The sequence below is a fragment of the Triturus cristatus genome, chromosome 9, assembly GCF_964204655.1.
Source record: "Triturus cristatus chromosome 9, aTriCri1.1, whole genome shotgun sequence".
NCBI classification, from domain to species: Eukaryota; Metazoa; Chordata; class Amphibia; order Caudata; family Salamandridae; genus Triturus; species Triturus cristatus.
Genome location: NC_140592.1, coordinates 1,176,863,703 through 1,176,881,022, shown reverse-complemented (window position 1 = coordinate 1,176,881,022; position 17,320 = coordinate 1,176,863,703).

Here is a 17,320-nt window from a genome sequence, read left to right as displayed (position 1 = left end):
TCGTTCCCTCCTCCACACATCCAGTGGAGCTCTCTTGTGATTGGATTTCCTGGATATAACCATCTTTGTAGAAAATGATGTGATCCAAACAAAAACCTTCTTCAAACCGACTTCCAAGAACAGTCTACTTTCGTATAAAAGCTTCCACCCATGACCGCTTAGAGAAAACCTTCCCTACAGCCAGTTTCTGCGTCTAAGACGGAATTGCAGTAACATCCAAGACTATAAATGGCAAGCAAAGGACCTATGTGAAAAACTGAAGAACCGTGACTACCCAGAAAGAACTATCAACAAATGCCAGAAAAGGGCTAGAAATCAACAAAGAGATAGTCTCCTGGAAACCATAAGAAAAGAACCAGAGAAGGATGTGGTAACCTGCGTCAGCACTTACAACGCAGCCTCAAATAACATAATTGAAATTCTAAATTCACTCATCTCTTACATAAGGGAGCACCCGTATTTTTCTAATAAAGCCCCATCAAAAAAATTATAAATAAAAACTGGCGAATCATGAGCTCCGGATCCTTAAATTGGCCTAAACCTAGATTCGCCAATAGGAGAACTAGAAATTTGAAAGACATGCTGGTGCATACTAGACCACCACCGCAAACACGAAACGAACCACCACCGAGGTTATGGAACAACCCACCTGTGGTTGGACATAACCCATGTGGTTCCTGCTCTGTTTGCCATTTAACAACTGTAACGAAAACCATACAACTACTGCCAAACCTCAAATGGATGATCAGACACCATACAAATTGCAACACTACACACGCAATCTACATGATCACGTGCCCCTGTACACTATGCTACATAGGGATGACATGTCGCAAAGTAAAACAGAGAATATGCAAACATAAGAGTAATGTGAAGTGTAAAAAGAATACCACAAAAATGAGCAGCCACTTCATAGAAATGGAACACACCATCAATGACTTGAAATGGGTAATTTTAGAGACCCTAGAAACAAAAAATCATAATGCAGAACAGATACTTTTTGAAAAAGAGCAGAGATGGGTTCACCGTCTCAAAACCAATGTACAAGGCTCGAATGACAATATCCCTTGGTTGAGTATAAGACGCTGAACTCCCTCCTACCTACTAAGAATTAACCATACTTATGCATTAGAGGCAAAAACTACTGGATACACAGTACATCTTCAAAATTTTAAAAAATACCTTTTTCTTATACCCATGACAATATAAACATTTTTATTTTCAATTTTGCTTTTTTCAGTCAATTAGCAAAGTACAATTTACAATTTACGCATAGTCTTTCCTCGCTATCCATTTACTCCTATTTAACCTCACAAGCCTGTATCCAAACAAAACCAGGCCGGCAGAGGAAGAGCCAGCACAAGTCGTGTTGAACTGCTAAGGAGGTATGAGAAAAGAAACACGGGGACGCCGAAACCGTAATGTATTGTATTGAACTAAGCTTACAAAATGTATATGCTTTTGTATATGCCCGCAGTTTGGGATTCAAGGTATGACCAAATTACGTGCACAAAGTAGAATTAACGTGCAACTTGAATACACAGTGCGCACTGTATTGGTTCAACTCCAGTAACTTTTTCATTCACTGCGCGCCCTAAATTAAGACTTAACTGCCAGTATATACGCCGAACGCACAACCAGTCGTAGGTGGATATAATTGTCCAGTACGCGGTTTAAGATAATAGCTATATGCAAGACACGTAATTGCTCATGTCAACAGATCCTAACGCCTGCTTAATTTTCCACGCTTACTCCACAGTTACAGCGATTGTAATGTACGGCACAATGTCAATGCCGGTGCCACTACTGTTGAGACTTTCTATTAGTCATATACGGATACATCTGTCGAGTGCGCAGCAACAAGATACTAGCTATATGATAGACACGTAACTGCTCATACAGAATGTCTACATCTTTACACCTGCTTAATTTACCCACGCTTATCCCACAGTCACAGTGATTGTAATAGTGACCACACCGTCATCCGCTTCAGTCAACACGCATACACAGACGTCACCCAATGATTACACTGACACTTTATTTGTGGGTGAAGAACTGCTGCAGGTTTATTTCATACAACATAGTATGATAATAAAATTGGGTTATCTTACGGGCGATCCAGGGCAGGCAGCCCCTTGCTGCTCCGCCCGCCTGGTGAGCCAGCACACACGGTGGGTCGATGCCCGGCAGTGTGGCACATAATTATTTACAGATCATCCACTGGGTCACGTGATCTGTCTCCTACTCCCGCCCCTTCCGACAGGGGCGGAGCGTGTTGTGGCACACCCCCGGTTGGTCAGGCCCCCCAACCGCCCGAAGGACTAACGGGGCGCCGTCGCGGTCTTCCCAGAACCCCCTTCGGCTCCTGGACCTTGGCTCGGGCGCCCTTACTGTGCCGGACAGGGGTACCCTTACTGTACCGCCTGTCGCAGAGGTACCCTTACTGTACCCGTCTGCATCCAGATCGCCCTGTAACTCCGCCTGCAACGCAAAAAGAAAACATTAAAAACATTCCAAATAACGCGCTGTGCCTGACACGTGGGGTAAGTGGAAAGGGTGGGAAATCGCGTGTCCAGGCTGGAGCGGCAGGAAACAGAGGAGGAACTGGGCGAGGGGGCCTCCTAAGTAGGGGGGGCAAGCCGCGCCCCCCGCCCCCCAAAGGCCCGCCTCCCGCTCCAACTAAAGGGAGTATTACCTTAGTGGGCGTAGCCTCGCGCGCGAGGCAGCAAAGGGGAAGGCTCCGACGGGCGGCCACTAACATGCTGCCCTGCTGATGTCCCACTGCTTGGGACGCGGGCAGCGGCATTCGTATCATAACGCCAATGCCGCCACTGTGTATATATTTCTACAAATAATTTAAAGATCGTAGCTATACAATGCAGATATTCATTAGATACGCCATCATTTTACAAATACATGGCAGACAGAGGACACATTACTGACACATACTTAACGGCACGCTAACTGTAACCGAGGCCGTTTTTGTTAAATGACGAACACAAGTTCTTAACATCTGAAAACTGATTTGCCATAATAAATGTGTATACGTTGTTTTGGATTTTCTCTAGCTTCTAAAATGATAAATACCATTAGTTAGCAATTGAAATGGCTGCAACAGTATTATTGCCTTGTTTGACAACTATTAACCTACAAATACCACTATCTATATGACAAAATGGACTAAGTATGTGAATTTTGGCCATTGCTATGATATTTAAATCTTACCTTGAAAAATGAGGGACAGTTTGCTAAATCATGATGAACATGTTTGTCTAAAGAATTACCATTTTTTTGTTGCTTTGTGTATTTTATTATTTTAATTCTTCTGAGTAGAGACAACACTCCTGAAGAGAAGTACATAATGTTCTTCTTCTCTCTTTTACCAACACAGGTTCTAATTGAGCATTTGATAATTGGGTCAATATACCCTATTTCCAGGAGACCTTAACAGGATACGGCCTCCCCCACCTTCACTTTCTAGATCCTGAAGAAAGACCACCTGACCCACAAGGGCAACTGTAAGTGCTGAAACATGTCGAACTTTTTATGGACACTCTTAGTGCACTAGACCATTAATAGTCTTCCGGTACGACAAGATTTTTAAAATATCTGGAATCCGGTTTGATTAAAATACGCATGTGGACGTACAAGATTTTAATATCACTTCTCTTCATTTCACTTAACACGATCACCTATCTTTTGATCGCTACTGCAATAACCAGTGGTTCAACCTCCTGGTGGAGGAAGCACAAAACTAACCCTATGATGATGCTGTCACGTAACAAATAGCAGAGTGGAGAATCAAGATATACCGCTTTCTCGACTTGCGTACGTGAATGAGGGTTTTTTATCGGTATACTATACGAATATTGCAAATCCTGGTTACTCAGGTCAGGTGATCCATTCCCCATTTGATATTTCCAGAACAGACAGCAACCAGGGCCAGAATAGGAACCAAAAGTACCCCCAGCAAATTTTGTTAGAACAGCCATACTGCATGTAATAGGCAAATGTCGCGAGCAAGCCGGACTACTCCCAGGAAATGGTCAGATATGGTGGGTTTGTTTTTATCATAGAAGCCTGCACAATCACTGAATGGATGAATGGGGATTTGAAACATGGCTGCTTAGCTCAATGAATGAATGAATGGATGAATAGCATGTCCTCAGCATGTCCTCAGTAACGCTGGGACTATTATTTACAGGTGAGATGCAGAGTGCTTATCAAGTTTTCAACCCAGAAGGTGACACTCGATAAACTGATGTCCAGAAAGCTATTTCAGGAAGAATGAGATGAGTAAACTAGCACTTCAGAATGGTGCATTTATAATTTATAACTCATATAGACTGCAAGATAGGCCTGGGCGGAATTAATCTGCAAATGTTGGTTTTTTAACAGGGTTGGAAAAGGGAGCAGTCCCTCTATCTTTAAAAACCATTGGTGATCAAAGTTTAATCTGCTGTGTTTTTTTAAATATAGAGGGACTGCTCCCTCTTACAGCCCTGTTTAGAAAGCACTGACTGCACTGCCTGCATCAGCGACGGTTCCTCCGTAATGGCAGAGGAGCATCGCCCCACTGCCTAGCTCAGAGCCAGCATATGAAAAATAAAACGATGTTCTAGCATTGTTTTTTTTTTGTTTGCCTGCTCTGAGCCAGCGCTGTAGGGAGGGGCGGGTTGAAGTATGGGAGGGGGAGGAGGAGTGCTATGTACACTCCCAAAGTGCGCATATATGTTTGTCCGGTTGTCTCAGGCCAGCCAAACACACATGCACTTTTTGATTTCTCCAGCCCAGCTGCATTGTACAGCCAGGCTGGAGAAATCCCACAGACTCCCTGGTCTGAGCTGGGCGTATTTCCAGACCCCCCCAGGCAATTCCCGTGCTGCTCTCATAGCATGAGAGCAGCAAGGGGGCCGGATGGGAGTGAGTCCCAGGGGCTACTGGGAACAGGGAGGGGATAAGGTTTGACGTGATGCAGGAGGCAGCCACTGCTTCAGGTATGTTCTTTTTATATATTATTAATACCACCCCCCATGCAATGCCCCCCGCGCTCCCCTTTCTGCTCTTCTCCTCCCGCGTTCCCTCCACCTGCCCCACCACCCTTTGTTTGTGGCTGCCGTACTGCAGTGCATACCCCCTGGAGCCATTACGTACACTCCAGTAATTACTGCAGACAATGTAAGGGGGCTGAGGGGTATTCACTGCAGTGATTTCTAAACAGGGCGGGAAGAGGTAGCAGTCCCTCTATGGTTAAAAACCACTGTAGTGATTTCTAAATAGGCAAAAGAAACAATTTATGGACTGTTGCAAAGTCATCCTGTGCCCTGGGCAACCCCAACTTTTTGCTGACTGATACTGGTGGTAACTGATTTTGACTGACCCTGGGCTCTGCCTAACCACAGTGCCAAGCTGAAAGAGACACATTAGACTAAAGTTAAAACACCTACATACACTAGGGTACACAATGGTATGGTGGGGTACCCCTGTGATTGGCATGACCTACCCTATAAGCCCCTAGTATATAATAGGGCAGGGGATTGAAACTACCTAGAAGTCCCAAGTAGCCTGGGGCATGGCAGTTTAGAGGCCAGCAGCCTTTTCAGCACTTGCATGTGTGCCCTGCTGAAGCCTGAGGTCAGTTTAAAATAGGCCCTGGGTGCCAGGACTGCTTTTAAAAAGTAAAGTGTGCCCAAACTCGACTTTGGTGTTTGAGGCACCTAAAAACCTACAATGTTTTGGCATATTAGGGACCCCCAGGGTCTCCCCTAGGTAACCCAAGGGTGTGGGGGGTTCAGGTATTTATAAAGTACACCCTTATAAAATTAGTTCATATAAGCCTGGGTTAAGTGAAATTTCACAGTTCACTCCCCACCTTGTGTTAAAGTGCTGCTCAAGTTCGACTTTGATGCTAGGAGCACTGTAGAAGGAGGATCTGCCATATTTCTGCAGATTCAGGACCCCTAAAGTCTCCCCTAGTTGCACAGGAAGTGGGGGTCCTGTAGAAATTAGGGAAATACTTATACAATATGTTTTTATAAGCCCTGGTGCTAGAAAACTGGCCCAAGTCATTTTCCCCATTGCAAATCCCAGGCCACATATGTTAATATTGCAGGAAGTTATTAAATAATAACTCCTGATAGGAAGGAGATAGAGCTACCGTTCAAACACTTCCTAGAATGGTAGTGAAAAATCCAACAATATTATATTAACTCCTAAAATGTACATACAAGAAGTTATAAGACTTTCTTGTTTGTAAGTCCAAATTCAGCCATCCAGTGGTCTGCCCTGATTGGTCAGAATTAGGTGGATTAGCCAAGGTGCCTTGCAGAGGTGATAAAGAGCCCCTGGGGTTAACCAGCTATGCTGGGAGGGCAGTGTGCTGTTCCATAGGAATGCCAGGCCAGGGGGGGAGTCGTAAACCATGGGCTTCAAAGGCAGAGGGATGGCCACAGTGTCAGTTTCCACTATACACTTTTGACCCCCACCAGACCCAGGATTAGGGAAGGTATGTGCAGATGGTAGGGGGTGAGTCTATGGAAATAAGCTATCCTAGTGGGTGTGTTTAGCCAGCTCTTACCTCCTTGCTGGAAAATCAGCCATAATGGATTTGGAAGATTTGATGCACTCTGGGACAAAATAATGCCACACTCTACAGGATGTGGTCATAACTTTGAGGAGATACCCTGCTCCCATTGGTCAGAAGTGACCTCCTGAATGAACCAGAGAACTTGGAATAAGTATCTGAGAGGGGCAGAGCCCTCCAGATCTGCTGCTTGAAACTTACTGAAGCAAGAAGTGCCCTGCTGAGAAGATTTTGCTGTGCAAAGAATTCTAAGGCCTGACCTCTGAGGACTGCACCATCTGAAACTGCAGACCTGTGGCTTACCTTGTTGGAAAATAAGCAAAAAGTGGACTTCCTGAAAGCTACAGGTGAAAAGAACTCAACTGGAACAATGCCAACTAATTCCACAACCTGGAGAATCACCAGTGGATTTGTAAGGGTTTTGTACCAGTAGATTGTGGGAACTGAAGTCCTCAACTTTCAAGGACCCTCTTGGAGCTTCAAGACACTTGGAGTGAGTTTGAGATGCTTTGGGACCCTATGAGGAACTTCAGGAAGAAGTTCAAGAAGTTTGGAGAACTTTGGAGAAACTTTGAAAAAAAGCTCCAGAGGGACCGACTCAACCTGGCCAGCCAGGCTGCCTGCCTTCAACCGCTAGCCGGCCAAACCATCCGGCTTCGTCCCGCTAAAAGCTCCATCGCATCAACTGCCAGAGATTGACCGGGACTAGAGAAAATCTGAAGCCGGCAAACCCTCACCGGATCCAGCTACATGAGGAGCATCAAGAGACCCCTCGAGAAAAAGCTCCGCTTGTAGAAATGGTGACAGGGAGCAACCGCGAGAGCCAAGCCGCCTGTCTTCCATCGCGTACCGGCCTGGATTCCTGGGTTGCCCCGCTGAAGCGATCTTGAGAAATTTTTTAAGTCCGCTCCAGGGAAGTTAACCGGGACCTCGTCACAAGTCAAGCCGGCGAACCCTCACCGTATCCGGACTGGCAGAGAGCTTCGAGGGGCCTCGCGAGAAAAAGCTCCAGAAAAGTTTCTAAGTGTGAAGGTAGAAACTGAGACCAGGACCTGCCGCAAGCTGTAGCTGCCCAGGGCTCCATCGCGCCCGGCCTGAAACTTTGACTTTGCCCCGGTCTATCGCTAAAAGGTATCACAATATGGTGCTATAATCTTCTGAGTGCTATATTTTATTGAAACTTTGAAAATTCAAATCTCCGGTTCCCTACATTGGAGTTTTGTCGTTTTGGTGTCATTTTAAAGATAAACATATTTCCTATTTTTATAAATTGGTGTTGAAGTTTTATTATGTGATGTGTTTTAATAATTTACTGAAAATGTGTTTTTAAAAGCTTTACATACCTGTCTTTGAAGTTAAGCATGTCTGCTCGCAGCCACGTTACCAAGGGTTAAGCATAGGAATAATTTTCTAAGACTATGCTGAGTCCTATCATGTGCTAGTGGCCTTATTGCCAGTGACAGACCTACATTTCCCCCTACCAATAACCCACTTTCCAACATGGACGGAATGCTGGCCAATGCAAACATTCACCCCCAGTCACAAGGATCTGAGTTTAATCCATCATTCTTTTGCTCGCCACACCACTCCAGTTTGGACCCAGCCATATGCAAATCAGTCTTGACCCTGTTCCTTTTGGGAACAATCCAGCCCGAACTGCCAAGCCAGGTCCTCCCTGGACCGAAAACAAGCATCCTGGGACCAGTTTCAGGGTATCACCCTTCGTCAGCCAGGATAGCTTGAATCCAGTGATGTAGTGAGCACGGGACCCACGTCCGGGCATACTCTTCCCACTTCCGTCCGGGCATACTCTTCCCACTTAGGGCAACATATGCAAAAGAAACAATTGATGGACGGAATGCTGGACAATACAAACATCTTTGATAGTTAAGCTCATTTTTTTCAGCCTTGCCGCACACCAGCCCAATGACACCATGAGCTGTGGGGTACCTCAGGGATCCTCCCTAAGCTCCACCCTCTCTTCAAAGTATACATGGCATCACTCAATAGCATTGTCTACTCTGACAGCTACAGCTTCATCTCCTATGTTGATAAAACCCAGATGATCTAGCAGACTGAATGAACAGGAGTTGCCTCAAACTTAAGAGCGACAAAACTGAAGTACTACTTTTTGGCAAAGACTCCTCACACTGGTCACCAACCTGAGGGGTGAGGGAGGAACTGAGCTAGGTCTGGCCCTTCTCCCCTTCAATGCCACCAGGATCTTGGGCATCATAATAACAACCAAATCTGTGGTCTAGCAGGTCAACACAGTTTCCTCAACCTGGTTCCACACCATCAAACTTCTCTGGCAAATTTTCAAATAGCTCCCACTGGATACCCTTTATCATGAGCAGGCTCCACTAAAGCAACAATTTCTACCACAACAAATGCACGCACCCTCCCCCAAGCACTCACCGCACACAACCACACTCAATAACCATGGCCATGCCACGAACGTCACCATTCACCCATTCACAAATCAAGGCAAGGCCATGTCGAAGGCCACAATAATCACAAACACAAGACAGGATGTCCGGGAGGCTGGGAGGGTGGGCCCCACACAACACATCGTGAAAATGAGACGCAGACACCAATGTCCCAGCCGATATGGCATAGGGACATACCCATGCACAATGCACAGGGACTGGCAAACTACTAACAAGGTCGCTGACACTGGGCCCTGCTGTATGCAGCACAAGGCCCTCCTGTGACCACTGTACACTCAAACACCAAATCCACAAGCACAGGCATCCAGCACAGGAACCCACACACACTGTCATGCCAGCACACACCATGAGGGGACACACACATCACCTGGGAGACCCAATGACGACTCACACAACACACCACAGCACGCCAGGTCACCCCCCCCCCCACAAGCACACACCTCCGGGGCAGGCAACGGATACACCCACTCCCACAATGGACATGTGACACAACAAGACGAACCCGGAGCCAAGTAAGCATCAGAGCCAGGCGGGTAACTACAGCCAACTTCCGGGGGGGGCAGTAAAAGATTGGGGGGGGCAAATCAACCAGCCCTAGGCAGAGTGGCTGTAAGAATGGGTGAAAACACAACAAAAGCCGAATGTTCGAGTAAATGGTCTACCATACACCTGTGAAGTTCTCGGGTCCGGATGCAAGTAGACGGACGCCAGCCCGCGAAGCTGTCTCAGCCGGGCTGACACACATGACGGGGGGGACACAAGCCCGGTTAGCCCAATGGGTGTTGCGCGCCTGATCAGAGCCAACTATCTACAGGCCACACACTCAGGAGAACATCCCAATCTGTCCCCCGCAACATACCCATCCCCAAGTGGACACTGAGAGGAATGCCAGGGACATCCAAATACCTGGGGGAACTGTGTCAACTTGAATGGATCTCTGACATATTATCGACAGACACATTATCGAACTACACAAATATCGCATCAAATATATCGACATCAAAAATATCGACATTGTATACTTATTTAAAAAACTACACTAATATCGACACTACAATATCCTAATACAATTATATCGATCACACAAAAATCGCACACATAAATATCGCAATACTAAATATCGACATGAGTAAATAAATATAACACATGTCACAAATATCGATAACCAAAATATAGACATCAATAATATCGTTTTTTTTAAATATATCGACAATTCTAATACTAATAAATCAATACTTTAAACAACATAAAGACAATATTTTCCGAAAACATACATTTTCTAATCAGATTCTACTTAAACATAAACATAACATTTATAGCGATCTCAATATTTAACAACATAATAAAAAAACACTGAAATAATTATCACATTTGCATTTCGAACACATTTAAAAAAAATTACTACACATTATAAACAATCTTTTTATATATAATGATTTAAAACTCTCCTCCTTTAAAACTAAATATACTGTTACTTAGCATTTTCCATAAAAGGAAACCAATTAACTAAAAAAAATTCAAACCATCCAATAGAAAGGCCACATACAGAAAACAACCAATAACATTCAAGAAACAATTTAAAACCACTATATAAACCAATTAAAACAAGTCTTCTACTGTGCCTTAAACCAAAGCATTGAACGAAGAAGAAACTCTGCTAAACAGAAGAAACCTACATCCTACTACTATTCTAAAAACGTAAGTAAATATTCTTTTCTAACTAAACTGCCAAATTAAACTAAAACACTAATTTATCTTTACTCAAATAAATAACTAACTTATATATTCCATCTCTTTATGTTTCCACTACAGATATTACTCCAAACAGCTAAAGAAAATATTGAAGATTGCCAGAAAAGACTCACTAAAAAGTAAGTATACTATCAAAATACTTTATAAAATATTAATTAAATCCTACTCAAACCCCAAAACATCCTAAACCCCTAAACAAATCCATGTTCTCTTTTTTAAGTTTTAAAAAACCTGTATAAATTAACACCTATAGTCTATACCACTGGCCATGAGGGAAGGCTCTGTTTGCTTAGGGAGAGGTAGGACTACTGCATCTTATTTATTAGGGAGGAGGGGCACATAGTAAGAGGGGTAGGGGACGGGGGTACATTGACATGTGGTGGGGGAGGGGGGGGGGTAGAGAACTGGGTGGGAAGTTTGTTCCTTCTCCTGAATAATTTGTCTTGATGAATAATGTGTGGTACTGCCGGGACAGGTGAAGGCGGGGGAATGTTTTTTGAGTTGTTGATTTCTAAAACAATAAAATACGTTTCAACAAAAAAAATATAGTCTATACCAAACAGCAATACCACCCCACTTAAAAAACTAAACCAACCAAAACAATATATGTTCTTTAACTTTCAGAGACTACATCAACTAAACAGCATTTTGTCTACAAACAATATCTTCATTCAAATACAACCAAAAACACTTGGTAAGTATATATAAAAAAAATGCTTTTTTGCTATTTTCATTTAAATATATAAAGTACTATTGCATATATTTTCATATACATTTTTTCCAGATTTCTAACACATCACGATGACAGAAGAAGCTCAATTTATAACTTCGCAGAAAGGAAAATTCCTATTGTGTTACATGGGTTACACATACACCCAAGAAAAGCAGACGGACCGAAAAGTGAACTGGAAGTGTTCTAAATATTATTCTAACAAATGCTACGGACGAGCAACAACAAGAGAAACAACTGTACTATATACAAGAGAGCATAACCATCCACCCAATCTCTCTGAAATAGAAGTCAGATCAACCCTTGAAAATATCAAAGAATTAAGCACTGGTTCACAAACTGCTACAAGTGTAATCCTAAAAGAACTATTACCTAGAGTGCCCAAAGAAGCAAGAGGCCAATTACCATCAATTGCTTCTATAAAAAGAACTATTGCTAGGACTAAAAAAGCAACCACGACAACTATACCATCCCCTAAAACTTTTCAAGAGATCATCATTCCACCAGAATTAACTATCACCCACAATAATGAACCTTTTATTTTTTTTGATAACAAAAGCACAGAAAAAAGAATCATAATGTTTGCTACTGCAAACAATATAACTAAACTGCAACAATGCCAAACATGGATGATGGATGGCACCTTTACAATATGCCCAAAACCATTCTACCAGCTTTACACAATACACGGTCAATATCACAACACTTCCATACCTTTAATTTATGCACTATTACCTAACAAACAAAACACAACATATAATGAAATGCTAGGAAAACTAAAACAAGAATCGAATGATTTTTACCCTCAAAGGATTATCATAGACTTTGAGCAAGCCATGATAAATTGCATTCTAAAACTGTACCCCCATACAGCTATCCAAGGATGTTACTTCCATCTAAACTAATGTATATGGAGACTATTACAAAAATCTTCACTAAGTGTAGAATATGCCACTAACATAAGTTTTGCACATCAAATAAAACTTCTAACAACCCTAGCTTATGTACCAACCACAGATGTTGCAGAACATTACAATCTTTTATTAGAAAGTCCATTCTACAAACAAAATGAAGTAAAGTTATCTCCCCTGTTAGATTATTTTGAGGATACCTGGGTGGGGAGACTACACAGATCAGGCCATAGACGTCAGCCCAAGTTCCAAATACCTTGGTGGAATGTATATGTAAGTACACTCCACCAACAAGCCAAAACTAACAACGCCGTCGAGGGCTGGCATAATGCATTCCTAACTTCTACTGGGAGAACAACTCCAACACTACAAAAACTACTAATTGCCATACAAAAGGAACAAAGTTTCCAAGAATTAAGAATGCAACAATCTGTCCTACAATTAAAACCAAAACAATCTAGACAAACGACTCAAATGTATAATTACCTACAACAACAGGTACAGCTATACCCATCCACAAGAGAACTTGAGTACTTAAACATAATAGCTCAAACTCTCTTCTAAACCCTTTCCTAAATATTAACCCACAATTCTACTAAAACAACTATCACAACATAAATAAACCACTTTATTATATCACATATTTAATTATGTGGTCTAAAATATATAAATCATTTACATCGACATATTTAGACAACATAATTAAACAAACCAAGTACACAACAACAATATTAAATATATAAGATTTGGCCACCAACAATTAAAATATTTAAATGAACTTACCTGTGTAGTTGCTCCAATGGGATAATAACATTCCTTCCAAATAAATCCAGATAGTTCAAAATCCATAGGTATCAAAAAAAATCCAAATAAAATGTAAAAATACTACTGTTTATCGAAAACAACGTGTACGCAAAAAAACGACTATCCATCAACCATAAAGATCCCGAAAAATATTAAAAAGGTAAATAACCGCTCCTGGAAACCCGAACAATAAAGGAAGTGTAAAATAAAGATTAGTAAACACAACTAATACACACTTCCTTTAAAAAAAATAAGGTGTTTGAAACCGACGAAAATATCTTCTCCGTAAAACCTACAAAAGAGATACAAACATTCCCACCCACACACAAACACACATAAGGAACCTAAAAACATCACTACAAACGTTATTCAAACACTATAAAACTTTAACACACCGAAATAACAAAACACTGACAAAGCCACAAACACGGAACACAACGTAAATTATAAAACCGTATAGAAACTATTACTAACACCCTAACTTCTAAAACATCAATCCATACACACTTATTACAACATTACTACTTCCACAAAACACTTACAACTATTTAATAATAAAGAAAATAACTCTTACCTTCTCAAACACGAAACAGCTCCCGACCGCGACCTGGATTCGACCAAAATAACCCAAAACAACAGCGAGCGGTTACAAAATAAAAGACCCAAACAAACATAACAACTAAAAAAATACCAATAAATGCCCTAACTATTTATTTAACATTACACATTACTTTAAAAATTAGTAAAACATTAGCATAAAATACTCAAAAAGAATACCTATTTTTTTAATCTGTGAAAATTATTTAACGTATAAAAATAAATATAATAAATAAAATATTTTTATTAATATAATAATAAAACTGTATATATTACCAAAATAAATTGATGAACATGATATAATTAATATATTGTATCTACAACATACCAAAAAAAAAAAATACATATTCTAAAATGTAAACAATTTCAATATTAATTATCTAATATAAATATTAATAATTAAAATATATTAATCATATATTTCAAAACATACAATTTCTTATAAATTCAAATAAAGTCTAAAAATTTGGAGAGTACACAATATAAATGTAAAAATATTAAACAACTATAAAAATCATATTTTTTTATTTTTAATAATTTTGTGTGTTCATATATTCATGTCCAAACTATACATTAAACAAATATATATCCATTATAAAAAAAATATGACTATAATACAAATGTTAAATATTAATTATTTTATTACATGTTTATTTCAATGATTTAATTATTAGAATATACGTAATAATAAACAATATTTTCTCTCTAATGAATATACATTCCAACAACTATAAAACAAATCTTATTTTCCTTTCTACTATTTTATAAAAAAATTTGGAATTTGCATTCTGATATAACTTCTATCTTTTATCCAACCAAAACTAAAATCTACAGATTTTTAGTAAATTAAAACAAATTAATTTAACTGTTCCTATTCAACTCTATATTTAATTCTAATATTTGCTATTTACCAAACTTAATTAACATACTACTCCCACTACAGACTGAACTTAATTAGTTTATTATTCTCACTCCAACCTATATTAAATTATAGTAGGTGATGGACACTGAACTTAATTAACTAACTATTCCCACTCCAGACTATATTTAATTAAGATAAGTGCTGGACACTGAACTTAATTAATTTACTATTCTCACTCCAACCTATATTTAATTATACTATGTGCTGGACACTGAACTTAATTAATTTACTATTCTCACTCCAATTTATATTTAATTAGGGTAGTTGCAGGACACTGAACTTAATTAATTTACTATTCCCACTCCAGTCTATATTTAATTAAAATAAGTGCAGGACACTGAACATAATTAATTAACTATTCTCACTCCAACCTATATTAAATTAGAGTAGGTGCTGGACACTTAACTTAATTAATTTACTATTCTCACTCCAACCTATATTAAATTAGAATAGCTGCTAGAAACTAACTTAATTAATTTACTATTCCCACTCCAGTCTATATTTAATTAAGATAAGTGCTGGACACTAAACTTAATTAATTTACTATTCTCACTCCAACCTATATTTAATTATAGTATGTGCTGGACACTGAACTTAATTAATTTACTATTCTCACTCCAACCTATATAAAATTAGGGTAGTTGCTGGACACTGAACTAAATGTATTTACTATTCCCACTCCAGTCTATATTTAATTAAGATAAGTGCTGGACACTGAACTTAATTAATTTACTATTCTCACTCCAACCTATATTACATTAGAGTAGGTGCTGGACACTGAACTTAATTAATTAACTATTCCCACTCCAGTCTATATTTAATTAAGATAAGTGCTGGACACTGAACTTAATTAATTTACTATTCTCACTCCAACCTATATTTAATTATAGTATGTGCTGGACACTGAACTTAATTAATTTACTATTCTCACTCTAACCTATATAAAATTAGGGTAGCTGCTGGACACTGAACTAAATTTATTTACTATTCCCACTCCAGTCTATATTTAATTAAGATAAGTGCTGGACACTGAACTTAATTAATTTACTATTCTCACTCCAACCTATATTACATTAGAGTAGGTGCTGGACACTGAACTTAATTAATTAACTATTCCCACTCCAGTCTATATTTAATTAAGATAAGTGCTGGACACTGAACTTAATTAATTTACTATTCTCACTCCAACCTATATTTAATTATACTATGTGCTGGACACAGAACTTAATTAATTTACTATTCCCACTCCAATCTATATTTAATTAAGATAAGTGCTGGACACTGAACTTAATTAATTTACTATTCTCACTCCAATTTATATTTAATTAGGGTAGTTGCTGGACACTGAACTTAATTAATTTACTATTCCCACTCCAGTCTATATTTAATTAAAATAAGTGCAGGACACTGAACATAATTAATTAACTATTCTCACTCCAACCTATATTAAATTAGAGTAGGTGCTGGACACTTAACTTAATTAATTTACTATTCTCACTCCAACCTATATAAAATTAGAATAGCTGCTAGACACTAACTTAATTAATTTACTATTCCCACTCCAGTCTATATTTAATTAAGATAAGTGCTGGACACTAAAATTAATTAATTTACTATTCTCACTCCAACCTATATAAAATTAGGGTAGCTGCTGGACACTGAACTAAATTTATTTACTATTCCCACTCCAGTCTATATTTAATTAAGATAAGTGCTGGACACTGAACTTAATTAATTTACAATTCTCACTCCAACCTATATTAAATTAAGATAAGTGCTGTACACTGAACTTAATACATTTACTATTCTCACTCCAACCTATATTTAATTAGAGTATATGCTGGACACTGAACTGAATTAATTAATAATTTACACTTCAGTCTATATTTAATTAAGATAAGTGCTGGACACTAAACTTAATTAATTTACTATTCTCACTCCAACCTATATTTAATTAGAGTATGTGCTGGACACAGAACTTAATTAATTTACTATTCCCACTCCAATCTATATTTAATTAAGATAAGTGCTGGACACTGAACTTAATTAATTTACTATTCTCACTCCAACCTATATTACATTAGAGTAGGTGCTGGACACTGAACTTAATTAACTATTCCCACTCCAGTCTATATTTAATTAAGATAAGTGCTGGACACTGAACTTAATTAATTTACTATTCTCACTCCAACCTATATTTTATTAGAGTATGTGCTGGACACAGAACTTAATTAATTTACTATTCCCACTCCACTCTATATTTAATTAAGATAAGTGCTGGACACTGAACTTAATTAATTTACTATTCTCACTCCAACCTATATTACATTAGAGTAGGTGCTGGACACTGAAGTGAATTAATTTACTATTCCCACTCCAGTCTATATTTAATTAAGATAAGTGCTGGACACTGAACTTAATTAATTATTCTCACTCCAAACTATATTAAATTACAGTAGGTGCTGGACAATGAACTGAATAAATGTACTATTCCCAATCCAGTCTATATTTAATTAAGATAAGTGCTGGACACTGAACTTAATTAATTTACTATTCTGACTCAAATCTATA